Raw genomic sequence first — 16,789 nt, forward strand, 5'->3', positions numbered from 1 at the left:
AACTCCATGGTAATGAAGGGCCGCAGCTTTGCCCCATACCACCAAGGTCACAGGCAGCAAGGTCTGAGAGGTTTCAGTTCATTCTTGTGGTTGTGAGTTCTAGCTTGTTATTGAAGGGTTACATCCATTTTCCCTTTCCAACTGGCTGCCCTGTGGACTTCAGATTCCAGCAACAGAAGATTATCAGGTGAACATCCAGTTCTCATAATTGTGTAAGGTCAAAATTCTATAACAAGTATCTATGTCTGCATACCTACATCTATTTTAGTGGTTCTCTTTCTGAGCCCTGACTGATATATGTGAAGAAAAATGGGAGTTACTGGGAGTAACCTAATCACTCTTTTGGAAACATCACTCGGGCTTTAGAGTGAAGAACAGATTGGAGGGAAGCTTGATTCCTAAAAGAAAATCCAGTCAGAAGGGTATTACAAAACCCAGGTAAGAAAAGATGGTGGCCTGGATGAGGAATCTTATTCCAAGATTATTCCAAAGTTGAATATCGTGTTTTGTTTTTTAAAATCAACTAAGGCATAATTTATATATAATAAAATGCACCTAGTTTAAGTGTACAGTTAAATAAGCTTTGACAAAGATGTACACACAACTCATGTAACTGCCACAATCGAAATACGGAACATTTCCATGACCACAAAAATTCTCTCATTCCCCTTGGCAGTCAACTCCCCACCCAGCCACACCCCGCCCCCCCAGCTCCAGACAATCACTGAAGAGCTTTCTGTTACTATAGATAAGGTCTGCCTTTTCTAGAATTTTATATATATGGAATCATACAGAGTATGCTTTTAGTATCTGGCTTCTTTCACTCAGTGTTTTTGAGCTTTTTCAATGTTATTGAGTATATCAATAATTCATTCCATCTATTGCTGACTTTTCAAAATTCTTTAGTCAATATAGATACCCTTCATTTTTCCTGTCCCTAATCCCCACTTGTTATAACATTTTACTTTATCTCACTATTATTTTTAAATGAATATGTATTGCCTTTTGAACAAAAGACATGTTTTTAAAAATATACTGGAACTGTGAGAGCTTTTAAAGCAAAGAATCCTTCCTCTGAAAATCACAAATGTATAAGGATGTAACAAAGGATATACAGATAGCATGTATATATATATATATATATATATGTATATATGTATATGTGTGTGTATGTATATATCTATATATATACTCCTATTACTGAGAATACTACAAATGTCTAGAAATTTGAGAATTACTTCCTATGGTCTAGTGCCAAGAGTATATAACTAATTTTACACCCAATTATCCTCTCCCCTCTATCCCACCAGAGTTTTTACAGTTAAAGAAAAAGGTAGAGGAACTTAAGATAATAAAAATATTAAGTTAGCTTTTATGTTAATTCAGGTCCCCTGAGAAACAGACACTGAGACAGGATTTTCTGTTCAAGAAATTCATTGGGGGAAAGGCCCGTGAAGGACAGAGAAAGAAAGCTGGAGAAAGCAGAGAGTATCTTGCGACTCAGCCGAGAGTTCCCTCCGTAAGGAATGAAAGAGGGGATTGGTAGAAGGGTCTCAGACTGAAGTACCATTCTAAGAAAGCTTTGGACAGGCTAATGAAGAGTTGCTGATTAAAATCTCTTGTTAAAGGAGTTCCACAATTCTCAGAACAGGCCTTCATTAGTACCCATACCATGCTTGGTGAGTGGCTGGGAGCTGCCTGGGCACAGCAGGAGATCTGAGCTGTGTCCTTTAAAAAATGTTTATTAGTGGGGGCACCTGGGTGGCACAGTCGGTTAAGCGTCCGACTTCAGCCAGGTCACGATCTCGCGGTCCGTGAGTTCGAGCCCCGCGTCAGGCTCTGGGCTGATGGCTCAGAGCCTGGAGCCTGTTTCTGATTCTGTGTCTCCCTCTCTCTCTGCCCCTCCCCCGTTCATGCTCTGTCTCTCTGTCCCAAAAATAAATAAACGTTGAAAAAAAAATGTTTATTAGTTTATTTTTGAGAGAGAGAGCGTGCATGAGCAGGGGAGGGGCAGAGAAAGAGGGAGAGAGAGAATCTTAAGCACGTTCTGTGCTGTCAGCAGAGCCTGACAAGGGGCTCAATCCCATGAACTGCAAGATCATGACCTGAGCCCAAATCAAGAGTCCGAAACCTAACCAGCTGAGCCAACCAGAGGCCCTTGAGCTGTATTTTTAATGGTCAGCAAACTCCACTTACACCAAAGAGATCAACTTCTTCAAGTTCAGGGGGAGGCTCCTCCATGGTTCCTGTGGCCTCTCTTTCTGAGGGAAACCTTTGAAGAGGAAGGTTAGTGGGACAAACAGTAGCTCCTAGTGCTGTGGAAGGTTTCAGGTCCTCATCCTCTCCCTAATCCATTATTCATTCCAAATCTCCGCGCCACCCCCCCCCCCCCAAACACACACACACACACACACTCAGCTGTTACCTTGGCAGGCCTTGCTGGCTCCCCTGGTGCTGTGACTCAAACTTTCACTCCTGACAGCCTGGGGCCTTGGCAATCATACCAAACCTTTTTTTCAGACAGCATTTGCTGTTTGTGTCTAGAACACTGGAATCAGGAGGCAAGGAAACACGGGAAGGTGCCCAAGTACACCTCCTAGATTCGACACATATTCTCCCTGTCTTCATTGTAAAGCAGCATCACCTTCTTCAGCTGATTAGGATCAAATACCACAGCCAGTGTGTTGACTTTCTGGGCCCTGGGCACAATGAGTCCAAAGTGTCCTAGTGGTAAGTACACTTTGTTGTTCAATGAGACACTTTCTGTGTCTCCTGGTAAGAGTCTGTATACCCTATAGAGACCAGAATTTTTAGCACTGAGGAGCTCAGAGTTGCAAGGATGTTAGGCACAAAATTCCCCATTGTGCCTGGGTCATTGGGAGCGATGGTAAGCGGGGCTGCTCCCGTTCCCTCTCCACACACAAAGGTTGTGTTCTCTTTGCTGGGGACTGAGCCCCACATAGAAGTATAGAAGTCTTTCATGTAGGAATATACTGCATCCTGGGGATGGCACCACATTCACGATATTGCCTCTGAGTTGCTGATTCAGGTGTGCCTTTAGAGGGCTGTTCCAGCATTCTCTGAGGCTGGCTGCTTCAGGATGGTATAACATGTAATATGACTCAGGGAGCCCATGCCCATGTGACGGGCTGACTCCCATGGTCAATCTCCTGTGCTGTGCAGGAATGCCCTCTGCTTAGTATTGGAGGAGGTCATCACGAGGACAGGTGTGTCACAGAAATAACCAAATTTCCATGTTGATTACATTGTAATGAATCTTATCATATCTTTTTAAGTCTTTTCTCCTTTACAGAATGTTATTGTTTTTACTCTGATGCCTTTGCGAAGGTGTTCATGCAGACAAGGAGATTCATGGAAAAGACGGACAAATACAGGTTTCTGATAACTAAAGTCATACTACTGAACTGAGTAAGAATTTACAGAACTCTAATGGAAAAACTGATGAGGATGACTATAATTTTTATGACTTTTTATTGGAAACATTATAGGTTTTTTTTTTTTTTTTTATGTTTTGATTTTCCAGATTTCAGGAAACCTTTTCTGTTTCTTTTTTCTTGAGCTATCAGCAATTTGCCAACATATACCTTTATGAACAAAGACGAAACATTTATCTTTTCCTCCCTACCTGGTCCCTCCAGAATTTGGAAATCTTAGTGAATATTCTTATTTTCATGTCCACATAGTTACTTGCATAACTTCAATAAGAATCTGTTCTCTTCGTAACAGGCAAGAACTACAGCAAACCAGTAAGCTCAGAGCAATTTGTCTGGTGATCACTCAGAGCCCTGGCCATTAACCCTTTGTACTGATAGCTGGACAATTCTAGAGGGGGATTAACATCATGGGTTGAATCTGTGGGAGGCTGAGAGGTAGATGATCATGCATAAGCCCTTGTGAGGTGGGGATATACGGAAAGACATTTGGGTTCAGCCTGAGACATTCCTCACTGTCTTCCACATCCCAGCTCATAAGGCACTGACACCTCCTGGCAATGCGGTGGTTGAGGCCATCACTCTGTACAAGCTCTAGTACTGACCCTTCAGTAGATGCCACTTACTGCCTATCCAGGCGGGATGGCATATTGCCAAGATGCCAAATTGCCCTTGAAATACAGTGATTAATGCAATAACATGTCTTATATGTGCTAAACAATGCCCAAGGCAACTGCCAAAGGACCCTGGGGCCATTCACTGGAGTTCCCAACCAATGAGGGATTGGCAAGTTGATTATGTTGGCCCCCTCCCTCCAAGTGAGAATCCTAAATATGCCTCAGTTTGTGTAGACACGATGTCTGGACTAACCAAGCTTTCCTCTGTCACTGCACAAACCACACTCCCACCATTAGGGGATTAGAGAAACTGAGTACCATGTAGATACCTTCATCAAATAAACAGTGATCAGGGGTCACATGTTAAACGCCATGATGTACAAACCTGGGCAAAAGAGCATGACATTGAATGGAGGTTCCACCTTTCCTATAACCTGCAAGCAATAGATAAAATTACTAAAGGGTAAAACTAGCTTGCCTGGGTAGACTAAGGTACTACCCCACGTTTTAATACATTTGAATGACCAACCAGTAGCCCCTGTTGCTCCGTATGCCAGACTGGGGACCTTGTGGAGACACCCAACACCATAAAGGTATAGGAATTGTGGGAAACTAGCCCCCTCCCTCCCCAGCTGTCACTGTGGATTTATCTGCTATGCTGCTGAGAACACCAAGCCCCATGATGCCTGGGAAAGGTGTTACCTACTGAATTTCCCACCGGAATGAATGAATAATTACTATGGAATTTCCCACCGGAATGGATGAATAATTACTATGTCCCCCCTGGGTGAGAAGGAACTATATAATCTCCACTGGGATCCACTTGTCCTGCTGCAGGCTGGGCCTTTGGAATATACCTGGAAAGAAGCATGAACCATTTTAAAAGCGGAGAAGGTAGAGGTTCTGGTCTGGCATGGCCCGCCCCCAGTCCATCTCCTCATGTCTGACAGTGCTGCCTCCCCCAGGCAGCATGCATGGTATTACAACCAGGTCAAATTCCTAAAGCTGTCAACCTCACTCTCCTCTAGGCCAGATGGACACATTCTGTTTTCCACTGGTACAATCATTTGGCCATTGTCTTTGTTTCCGCCATTGGCCTGGAGGATGTTATAGCTCACATACAAGGCCTTACTGAATTCATCTAAGAAGTCTTAAATGATGCCAACAAAGCCTGTCCTTATTGAACACTGAATTGTCTCTAATGAGAAAAACTATGGCTTTGAACGTTATTACCGCCTCCCAAGGAGGCACCTATGCTGTTAACCTAACAGAATGCCGTGTTCATAGGTGATGCCTCTGCTAATACGTTAAATAGAGTCACATGAAGATACCAGTGAATGTTCTGAAAAAATCTGACACCGTTCCTAGGTTGGTTAATAAACTGGTGGTTTGTATCATGGCATTCTTGGTGGAAAAAGTCATTCCTTATATTAGGAATCATTATCTTAATTTGTGTTTTCTCTTGCATGTGCCTGTGTTGTTGCTGTACCTGCCTCCAATTTTGCCAGGTAGCTGATAAAGGAGTCACCTCCATCTCAGTGAAACTCCTTGCTCACTGCTGAGGGTAATTTGCAGAAGAGCCAGAGTCGGGGTGGGGGCACCTAAGATGGTAACGGCAGGTCAGGAGGGGTAGGTCATCCAGAGGACACAAACGCCAGTTGACCCTCGGGCTAGATCCCGGGCAATTTAGAAGCTCCTGACTCCCTCCCCTGTCCTTGGAATGTACATTTAGCCCTGTGTTTCTGCAAGAGGAACCAGTTTCAAGGACACAGCCCCCGTGGGAGCAATGTGTTGTTGAGACTAGCTGGGCAGTTACACGGCTGAACCTCATTAAGGCCTCTGAATATACTTTAAAGATTCTGGCAGCGGATGTAAAGATCCACTGGTGCAGAGATCCAGTGGAAACAAGCCTCGTAAAATCCCCTTGTTTGTTAAAGCAGCCACACCTACCAATCTGGAGTGGCCAGCCTATTTCTTGAGTCTTTCCTTGCCCTCCGGGTAAGGGGCTACGTCCAGGTATCGCAGGGAAGCAACAAGTTGGTGAAGCAGCCCTCAGACGCGGTGTTGTATGGGGTGCCAGGCGTGCGGATGGGGTGTTCCATAAGCCTGCAGATAGTGGTGCTGGCTGACGCTCTCTGGGCAGGAAAGGCACACCCACACCCGAAATAGGTATCAATACCTATGAGGATGAAACACAGATACTTCTGAGCTGCGTTGGACATTCAGCGGCAGCAGTATGGTAGTTCCCCCTCACCCGCAGTGTGGCGTTCCCCACGGTTTCAATCACCCGCCTGCAGCCACCTCTGGAAGCTGGTGAGCCTTGCGAACGATCCTCTGAGGGTCGGTAGGAGCCCCGTGTTACGTCACAAGGCCCGCCTACCACGTTCGCCTTACGTCATCACGTAGGCATTTTGCGTGTCCCGTCATCGCAGGAAGGGTGAGTGAGTACAGCGCCGTGAGGTGTTTTCAGAGAGCACGTTCACATACCTTTTATTACAGTATATTGTCGTATTGTTCCTTATTATTATTCTTAATCTCTCACTGCGCCTAATTTATAAATTAAGATCTATTGTCGGTTTGTATGTATAGGAAAATACATAGTATATACAGAGTTAGGGGGCTCATGGGTGGCCCAGCAGGTTAAACTTCCCGCTCTTGATTTTGGCTTAGGTCATGATCCCAGGGTGGTTGGGTCGAGCCCTTCATCGGGCTCTGCGCCCACAGCGTGGAGCCTGTTTGGGATTCTCTCTCCCTTTCTCTCCTGCTCGCACACATTTTCTCTCTCTCTCTCTCTCTCAGTAAATAAACTTAAAAAAAAGAAAGTATATATAGAATTGGTACTATCCTTGGTTTCAGCCATCCTCTGGGGTCTTGGAATGTATCCCCTTGGATAAGGGGGCGATGCTGTAGCTAAACTTAGTAAATGAAGGCAGCAGTAGCTAGATCCATCTTGGTAAGTGGGAGTCCATATTGTTGGGCCCATATGTAGCCTCCATTTCTGCCACTGTGACTGCTTCATTCATGTGTCTTTCATGCAAGTTCTGAGGTGGCCAATGACAAGACCGATCTCAGCTGGCAGAGTCCTTTTGTCTACTTGGTTGTTCAGTTCCTCTACAGTGGTGGATGCTTTCTGGTGGGTTTAAATATGTGATACAAAAGTCTTTAGTCTTCAACTAAGTGTCTGTATGTCCACCTTCCTGACTCTGCCCCAGATATTCTTTTTTTTTTTAAATTTTTTTAAATATTTATTTATTTTTGACAGAGAGAGAGAGAGAGAGAGAGAGAGAGAATGAGCAGGGAGAGGCAGGAGAGGAGGGGACACAGAATCTGAAGCAGGCTCCAGGCTCTGAGCTGTCAGCACAGAGCCCGATGTGGGACTCAAACTCACAAACCGTGAGATCATGACCTGAGCCCAAGTCGGCCATTTAACCGACTGAGCCACCCAGGTGCCCCCCCCCCCCCGATATTCTTATCTCTTATCTTTCTATCTTATTCTTTCCAGACTCCTGACTAAAGTCCAGACCTTTGTCTACTCTCTAAGAATCTTTGTATGTTCTCACTTCTTGGGCCTCTTTTGTACAAAAAGTGGATGGCCAGTTGCATTGTTTGCAGCTCTGCCTATTAGAAAGACTTCCCCTCACCAATATCTCTCAAGTCTACTCCTCATTAAAAGATGAAATGAGATATACTAAAAATTTTCAGTTTGTCTGAAAATCTACTGATTCGCATTGGCCAGTACTAAACCAGAAATGGTTAGGAGCGTTCCACCAAGAGCTCAGGGAGAGACTTTGTAGAGAAAAGGCAGAAGCAGAGTAAGGAAATTATTGATTGGCTGTAGTTTAAATCCTAGTTGGCTGTCTGTGTTTGGTTGTCCTTAGGTTTCTATTTAATAACCTTGAGGCATAGTCAGCCTTAGATTTTGGTTTGTTTACATCAGCTGCCATGATATTGGAGTCACCTCAGTCTAATATCCTTTTCATTTAATTAATTTAACAAGGTAATTGTGACTTTAATGCAGCCATCATCCATTTCAACTTGAACTACTACAAGAGATACTTAGGAGACAGAATCCACAGGATCTGGTAAATGGTTCCCTCCAGATTCTTTGCTTCTGCCTTAATCTTCTGTATTCTCTCTTCCCTCCCAGAATACAAATTTCACTAGAGTAGGAATTTTTGCTGCTTATTTTATCGCTAGAGTTCCTGGTGCCTAGAAGAGTACCTGGCACAAAGTAGGTCCTCAGTAAACGCCGAGTGAACAAATGAGTGAATCTCAGAAAATTGCTCTACCAATCACCTGGCTGCTCAGACCATGAGACAAGTAAGTGTCATCCTTGATTCCACCCCTTTTGCTTTCCCACATCAGTCCTTCAGCAATTCCAGCTGATTATATCCCCCAAATATACCCCGAGTAGTCACTGCTTTTCACTACCGTCACCTCTCCCCCAAACTAGTTAGTACAAGAGCCAACTTTTTGGTCTTCCTGCTTCTGCTCTCCAACGCTTTCCAAACACCATTTACTCTTGTCAAAGCTGCCAAATGGATCTTTATATGATATAGATCAGATCATGTCATTTCTCTGCTGAGAAGCTTCCCATGGCTTCCCATTGGATGTAGGATGCCGTTCACACACCTTACTGAGGCGTGTGAGTCCCTACATGGTCTGGCCCTGACCTCCGTCTCCAATCTCATCTCATACTACTTGCATTCAAGCCACATTGGTGTTCTTTTTCTTCCTCAAATGCACAAAGCTCACTTCCGCCTTTATGCTTACTCTTCCCTTGTCCTGGAACATTATTTTTTATTTTGTGCAAATTGCCTTCCTCTTGTTATTCAGGTTTCAGTGCAAATACCTCTTCTTGGGAGAGGTCTTCCCTAGCCACCCAGTCGAAAGTAGCCCCCTTAATCCGCCTCCATCCCAGAGCCTGGTTGTGGTGGTGGTGGTGTTTCAAATCTCTTGTCGCCATCAGAAATGATCTCCTTTTAATGATATATTTTCTGGGCTTTTAACAAACTGTTAGGATATAAGCTTCCTGGAAAAAGAAATCTCACCAATATTTGGAACAAAAATTTGATCTCTCCCACCCCTGCCAAAAAAAAAAAAAAAAAAAAAAAAAAGTTGTATTCCCAGAATACAGCAAAGTATATGGGACACACAGGTGTCACACATACGTGTGCACACACAAACACGCCCACCAACACAAACAGAAACATTTTAGTGCCAGCAGTGACAAAAAATTTCTCTGTTTTAGGAAGGTAGTAAGGAAGAGCCATGCAGGCTTACTCTTAGAAAACCAAAAGAGTTGTTATTAAAGTAAGAGATGCCCATTAAGGGTAAGTACGGAAATAGACCTCATAGCTATAATTAATTAAAACTGTCAGGTTTTTTCTCTGGTTAGTTACTTGAGACTCAGCTTTGATGTTTGGGATCAAATAGAAAGGGTCATGGTTACCTTGGTAGTTTCTTTAGGATTGCTTACAAGAAATGCTATCTTGAACTGTAAGAGACCAAATAAATGTGTTGTCTTGAACAAAAATGCTTTTAACTCAGGGTTCAGCCAATTTTTTCTGTAAAGGGCTGGATGGCAAATCAGCCCTTTTTGGTTTTGTGGGTTATATGGTCTCAGTTACAACTTCTCAGCTTTCCCCTTATAGTTCAAAGGCAGCCATAGACAATGCATAAAAGAGTGGGTGTGGCAGGATTTGACAGAGAGAGGGGGCAGATTTGGCCAATGGGCAGTATTTTTACAGCTCCTGCTCTAACTCTTCAAGGAAGCACATTCTCTGAAATGTTTAGCCAGCTACTCTTTCTGCATCAGTGAAGTATCCAGACATTTTGCAGTGTGACCATAGAAAACTGGATTTCAGTACACCTGCTGATGCTTATATGCCAGGTGTTGTTTCAGGTGACTTTTTAAATGTCTTCTCATGTACTCCTCGTAAGAATGATGTAATTTTGGTAATATTGTTGTCCTCATTTTATGGATAAGGAATTTGAAATTCAGTGAAGTTAAAAAGCTGGTGCAAAGTCACACACAGGGTGGCAAAGGAGGGGCTCAAGAATATTTTCTGACCCCAAAGAGCAGCTTCTTAATCTCAAAAATACACCACTTACTCAAAAAGCAAGGGTTGAAGCTCCCTACTAAGGGAAATCATATAGAAAGGGGTGGAGATAACTCTTTTGGACCTGGCTTTGAGTTGGGAGAAGGGCCAATTCAAAGTTTAAAGAGTGGCTCCTTTTGTTTATTTGGAAAAGAACAAAGATAGGACCTGTTTGGTTTTTGCAGGTGTTGGTAGATTACATTAAAATGTTTAAAGTCTGATAACCAACCCCCAACTTGAAAATCAAAACGATCCTTCTCTAGGTGTGAATATTCTACTCTTTCTAGGTGTAATATTTGTATGTCTTTATTTAGAATTTTTAAATTCATCATAGTGTCTTAAAGGAAGGACCTATGAACTTATAGACAAAACCACTGATGGCATATTTTTCATATGCCACAGATGGTGTGTGATATATGCTTATTTTTAAAAATTAAAGCGGTGTGGAAGAATGTAAGTCAGCCCATTCTCCACACTCCTCACCACTGGCTAATAATATTTTATAACCTCAAAGTAACTGAAATATGTGTTGCCATTTTGGTCTGGCCTAACTTCAGCAACAGCACATGAGAATTTTCCTTTCACTGCTTAATTCTACCCTAGTCAAGCTCCGTTAACGATGGCCCAATGGTGAACAACCCACCTGAAGATCTTGCTTTCCAGCGTGGTGTTGTGGGCAGAATAGGAGATTTGGACTCAGTAGAACTAGATTTAAACCACTGTCCCGGGGCCTCAGTTTTCTCATCTGTGAATGGAATCAGTAATACTACCTGTGCAGCAGTGATTTTGAGCTTCAGTTAGGTTGGTGAATATACTAAGTGTAATCCTCTGTATAAAAAGGGCTATTAATTAAGAGACAAGTATTCCTTATTAAGGAATTCTCCATGCGCTTTGTTGCTACATCCAGAAATTTGGTTGCTTTTGGATTTTATGATTATTCTTATATTTTAGATCTATATTTATTTATTATGACTGTTATTATAGTGTCATCCTTGAGACCTGTCATTAAATGGAGAAAAGCTTTGTCAAGGTAAAAAACACCACCACCACATCCAGACTTGAGGAATTTTCCCTAAAATAAGCGGTTTGAAGCATAGAAACGTTAACAAAGAAGCTTATGAAATTCCTTGTGAAGAGATGAAAGGTGGCCTCCCTTCACTGGCTCAGGCCCACCCCTTCCTAGCAGCAAGGGGGATTAGATGACCTCTCAAGGTTCCTTGTAGCCTGGGTTTTGTTTTTTGATGTCTATTTAAAGATTATGCTAATACTGCTGATGTGAAATCCTTTGTACACAGTGATGGTTGAAAGTACTGGCTCCTGACCTGAATCTATGCCTGCCTGGTTAAAATTGTATACTTGAGATTAACAGGTCTCAAATGCTCATGTTTTATACAAGCCATTGGGTCTTTTTTCTCCTCAAGAAGGTTTTTTTCATTGTTGTGTTTTGGATGAAAGCAAGGGGGAAAGGGTTGATAAAAAATGCCTTCAGATACAGAAGGATTTAAATTATTTTAATAAGTAAGCTTAGTTATCATATTGCAGTTCAGAAAGATGAATGAATAATAATGTAGAATGCAAAGATCCAGGAGGTAATCCTCCCAGACTAGACATTACTGGAGCAGCATATTAACTAGAAAAGAGTCATTGTTAACAGAGAACAGAGGGGAGGATGGGCTGTGGAGTCAGCCTGCCTGGGTCAGATGCTGGTTCTGACCTTTTATGAGCTCTGTGACTTTGACGATTTAGTTCACCTTTTTGTATCTCATGCTCCTCATCTGTAAAATGGGGATAATAATGATGCCTACTTCTTAAGGTTGTTGTGAGAATTAACAGAGTTAGTACATATAAAGTGGTTAGTACTGTTCTTGAAATATAATGTGTTCAATAATAGCGATTAATTCAAAATCTTAAGTAGTGTTGTGTTTTATTTTGCTTGCTTTTGTTTTGCTTCTTTTTTTTTTTAATTTTATCATGGGAAATAGCAAACATTTAAAAATATGTAGAGAAGTATAATAACCCCCCATGTATTCATCAGTAGTTATCCATTGATGGGCAGTCTTGTTTTACCTAAATGCCCATTCACTTCCCCTCCTCCTACTTGATTATTTTGAAACAGATTTCATACATCATATTATTTCATTTATTAATATTCCGATATATGTGTCTAACATAGTGGTAGCGAATGATAGCTCCTGTCTGTTTTACAAATAAAGTTTATTTTTGTAATAATTTTTTTCATGTTTATTATTTATTTTTGAGAGGGAGAGAGACAGAGTGTGAGTGGGGAATGGGCAGAGAGAGAGGGAGACACAGAATCTGAAGCAGGCTCCAGGTTCTGAGCTGTCAGCACAGAGCCGGCTGTGGGTCTCAAACCCACCAACAGTGAGATCATGACCCGAGCCCAAGTCGGATGCTTAACCGACCCCCAAGCCACCCAGGCACCCCTGTTTTACAAAAAAAGTGTAATTGGAACACAGTGAAGGGGCCCAGAATATGCCATGTGGCATAAAAATTATTTTGAGTTGAAGTAATTTAAGAATAGGCTTTTCTTCTGTCAACTCCCTTATCTGCCTAGGAGCAGAGTCTCCCAAAAGATCCGTTGTCATAAATCCCCTCCCCAGGAATTTCAGGACTATGAAAGATTGGCTCTTATCACAAAAAAGTTGGAACCACATCTAAACAGACATTGTCACAAAGCTATCATGTCTGTTACCTATTTTCCTAAGGGCCCATTTATCTTTCCTAAATGTCATTTCGTCTCCCATAAGTGTCCTTTCCCCGCTCCTTTTCCCTTATTAAGGTGATACATAAGTCCCAAATTCTCACACCTCTTATGTATGTAAAGTCTTATGTATGTACGTGAGTAAAAGTCCGTCTTTCCTAATCCGCTTTTCAATCAGTTAACTTCACAGGCCCCCAACAAGTGAATCTAAGAGGGTAGAAGAAAAGATTTTCTTCCTGAACAACAATGATTGCCTACTTACTTACTTATTGTGGATGGTTGCTTTTGTGCTGTAATGGTAGTTGTTGACAAACTGTATGATCCACAAGCTTAAAATATGTACTATCTGACCCTTTATGGAAAATGTTTGTCAACTCCTACTCTAAAAGACAAAGATACTCTCTTTTTCTTTTAAAAACATAAACCATGATCCATTTTCACACCTTAAAGTATTAACAGTAAGCCATTAATATTATCAAATATTGAATTGGTGGTAAAATTTCCCCAAATATCTCAAATTTTTTAAAATATGGATTTATTAAAAAAACAGGATCCAAATAAGGTCAACACATTTGGAAGAGAAAGCCTTTTTTTTTTTTTTTTTTTTTTTTTAGTTTATTTATTTATTTGGAGAGAGAAAGAGAGCCTGAGTAGGGGAGGGGCAGAGAGAGAACCCAAAGCAGAGGCAGGGCTTGAACTCACAAACTGAGAGATCGTGATCTGAGCTGAAATCAAGAGTTGGATGCTTAACCAACTGAGCTACCCGAGCGCCCCTGGAAGATAAAGCTCTTAAGATGTTTTCAGTCTAAAGGAGGCAGTCCTTTTTCCTCTCTGTTCCCCTTGCAATTTATCTGTTAAAGAAGTAGATCATTTGTCTTACAGACAAATGCTGTTCACAAGTGGTATCATTTAACGTGTTTTTGTATTCTCTATATCGCCTAGAAACTAGTGGTTAGAACTGGAGACTTGACTTGAACCAAGTTCACAAGAGCACACACTCTTCAAGGGTAGTACATACCTTCACGAGGCAGCGCATAATGGCTCTCTTTTTGTGATGTTAGCAGACAGGCCAAGTTTTATAGCTTGCTAATTCTGAATAAAAATCAGCAGTGGAGGCAATGCTTCTTTGAACAGGGCAAGGCCCACCCATTATAATATTGTGAAACTAATCCTATTTATCTTTACTGATTGGGCGTGACGGCAGCTGGAAATAAACAGAGAGGAGCAGACTGTCACTGCAGCAAGCCTCTGACTTCTACCCGTTGTAATCACCTTAAGATATATCTGGAATCTGTTTCTTGCCATTTCTCAGGTCCCTGCTACCCTGGTCCATGTCACCATCACCTCCTGTCTACATTACATTTTTAGTGGTTTAAAAAAACTTCTTTAATGTGTCCCTGTTTGTGGACTTGCTTCCCTACAACGTGTTCTTGACCCAGCAGCCAGAATAGCCCTTTTAAAACCCAGGCTATGTCAAATGAAACCTCTCTTCAAACCGGTCCTATTTTACCTGTACTACTTAAAATAAGTATTGAAGTCCTTACAGTGACTTACCATCCTCTAAATCATTTGCACCTACCTCTGCTCGCTCTACTCCAGCCCCAGTGATCTCTTTTCAGACCCATAAATGCACCTGTCCTATCCCTCCACAGGGCCTTTGCAGTGGCTGTTCCCTTTGCCTTTAGTGCTCTTTTCCCAGATACCTACATGACCAATTGTTTCACCTCCTTCAAGTCTTTGCTCAAATGTTACCTTCTCAAGAATCATTCTAGGGGTTCCCGGGTGGCTTGTTTGGTTCAGCATCCTTCTCTTGATTTTGGCTTGGATCGTGATCCTGGGGTCATGGGATGGAGCCCTGCATCGGGCTCTGTGCTGAGCGCTGAGCATGGAGCCTGCCTGGGATTCTCTCTCTCTCTTTCTCTTCCTCTCCTCTTCCTCACTCTCTCTTTAAAAAAAAAAAAAAGAAAGAAAAGAAATCATTCTATTTCTAAATAAGTATTTAAATACTATATTCTTCTCACCATCTCCACACTACTGATCACACTCACCTTGTTCTACTTTTAAGTTTCCAAGACATTAGTCCCCTTCCAACATACCTTATAATTACCTTATAATTTATTTATTTGCTTCATCTGTTGCTTAAATATTTGTTCCTGCCAGAAGGTAAGCTTTCTGGTGGTAGGCTTCTTTGTTTTGTTCACTGAAGCATCTCCTGTGCCCAAATCAATGTCTGGCACACGCATAGAAAGTGCCTGAAACGTATTTGCTGAGTGAATGAATGAATTGCTGTCACTTATACCTATAAAGAGAACGCAATGAATTCCACAAACCAAAAGACCTCTGACTCACATGGCCACCCTCTGCCAATACTCTTAGATTTTCTTCTCCTGGCAATCAGTCTGCATGCCAGGCACTGTGTTAAATGTTTCCCATGTATTATGTCATTTAATCCTTCAAACAGCCCTAAGAAAGTAGATGCTACTATTATTTTCATTTCCAGAGGATGAAACTCAGGCCTAGGAAAGTTCAGCTCCTGCTAAACTCAAGCTCACATAGTTGCAGAGCCAGAAGTGGAACTCAAACCCATCAGACCCCTAAATCAGACCCCTAAATTGCTTTTTTAAACCACTAGGCTGATTACTTCCCAATTGGGTGGGATTGCTCTGGGTTGGGTCATTTATGGCAACTTCTCCATTCATTCAACAAATATTTACTGAGCACCAACTATGTGTCAGGTCCTTAGAAGATCTCAGTAAACCAAACAAAAATTCTTGCCCTCACCAAGTTATTGTTGCGTCTACCTCTTTTAAGAGCTATGATTAGGGGCTAATGTAAAGGGGGAATCAGGTAGTCTTTTAGGCGGTATGATCTTAGGGTCATAGAGAAAGCTTCCTCATCTAAAATCACTCTCCTTCATCCCAGTTGGTCATGATATTCTGTCTGAAGTACCTGGATTAACGATACTTTCGGTGAGATTTGAAAGGCCTGCCTTAAAGCACTTTTTTTTTTCCCTGCTTAGTTTCGTCTCCACTTTATAGATGAGAAAGCCAAGGCTTAGGATGATTATGAGACATTCTTTTAAAAAAAATTTTTTTTAACGTTTTATTTATTTTTGAGACAGGGAGAGACAGAGCATGAACAGGGGAGGGTCAGAGAGAGGGAGACACAGAATCCGAAACAGGCTCCAGGCTCCAAGCCGTCAGCACAGAGCCCGACGCAGGGCTCGAACCCACGGACGGCGAGATCATGACCTGAGCCAAAGTCAGCCGCTCAACCGACTGAGCCACCTAGGCGCCCCGAGACATTCTTAAAGTCAGTTAGGAAATGACAGAGCTGGGATTTCTGGCTTCAAATTTTATGCTCACGATACCATAGCAAACACTGGGGAGAAACATGGTGAGTTAAGTGGGATGTGGGGTAGCCAGAGAGACAAGAGGAAAATAGAAGAAGGGTCCCAGGAAGCCCCAATTTGCCCATGTGTTTTCCTGGAGCTGGGTAACAGGGTGAGTCTTTGGAGAACAAGAGGTACAAGGGCAGGTCAGGGTGCTCATAGGGTAGTTGATCAATGAGAGAACTAGGGAAGGGGTGAGGCCCTACTGGGTGGACACTCTGCTTGGAAATGCCAAGATACTTACTTCAAACTGATTTCCAGAGGGCCCAGCCTTGGGGGAATCAGAGAGGGGAGTAGAAAAAGTCACCCTGATCTGGTCCGTGACCCTCCATCTTACCTTGCACGGGATGGCTGGACCCAGCTGGACTTAGGTTGTACCAGATAACTTCGCCTTGGTTTAGATCAGAAATGACTAAAGAGCAAGGATTCTGTTAATTTATATTCTGTTCTTTGTGTCTACACTGGAGAAAGAGTAAAATGTCCTTGAATGTACCAGGTGTCCTAGA

This window comes from Leopardus geoffroyi, chromosome C2 (assembly GCF_018350155.1).
Source record: "Leopardus geoffroyi isolate Oge1 chromosome C2, O.geoffroyi_Oge1_pat1.0, whole genome shotgun sequence".
Lineage (NCBI taxonomy): Eukaryota > Metazoa > Chordata > Mammalia > Carnivora > Felidae > Leopardus > Leopardus geoffroyi.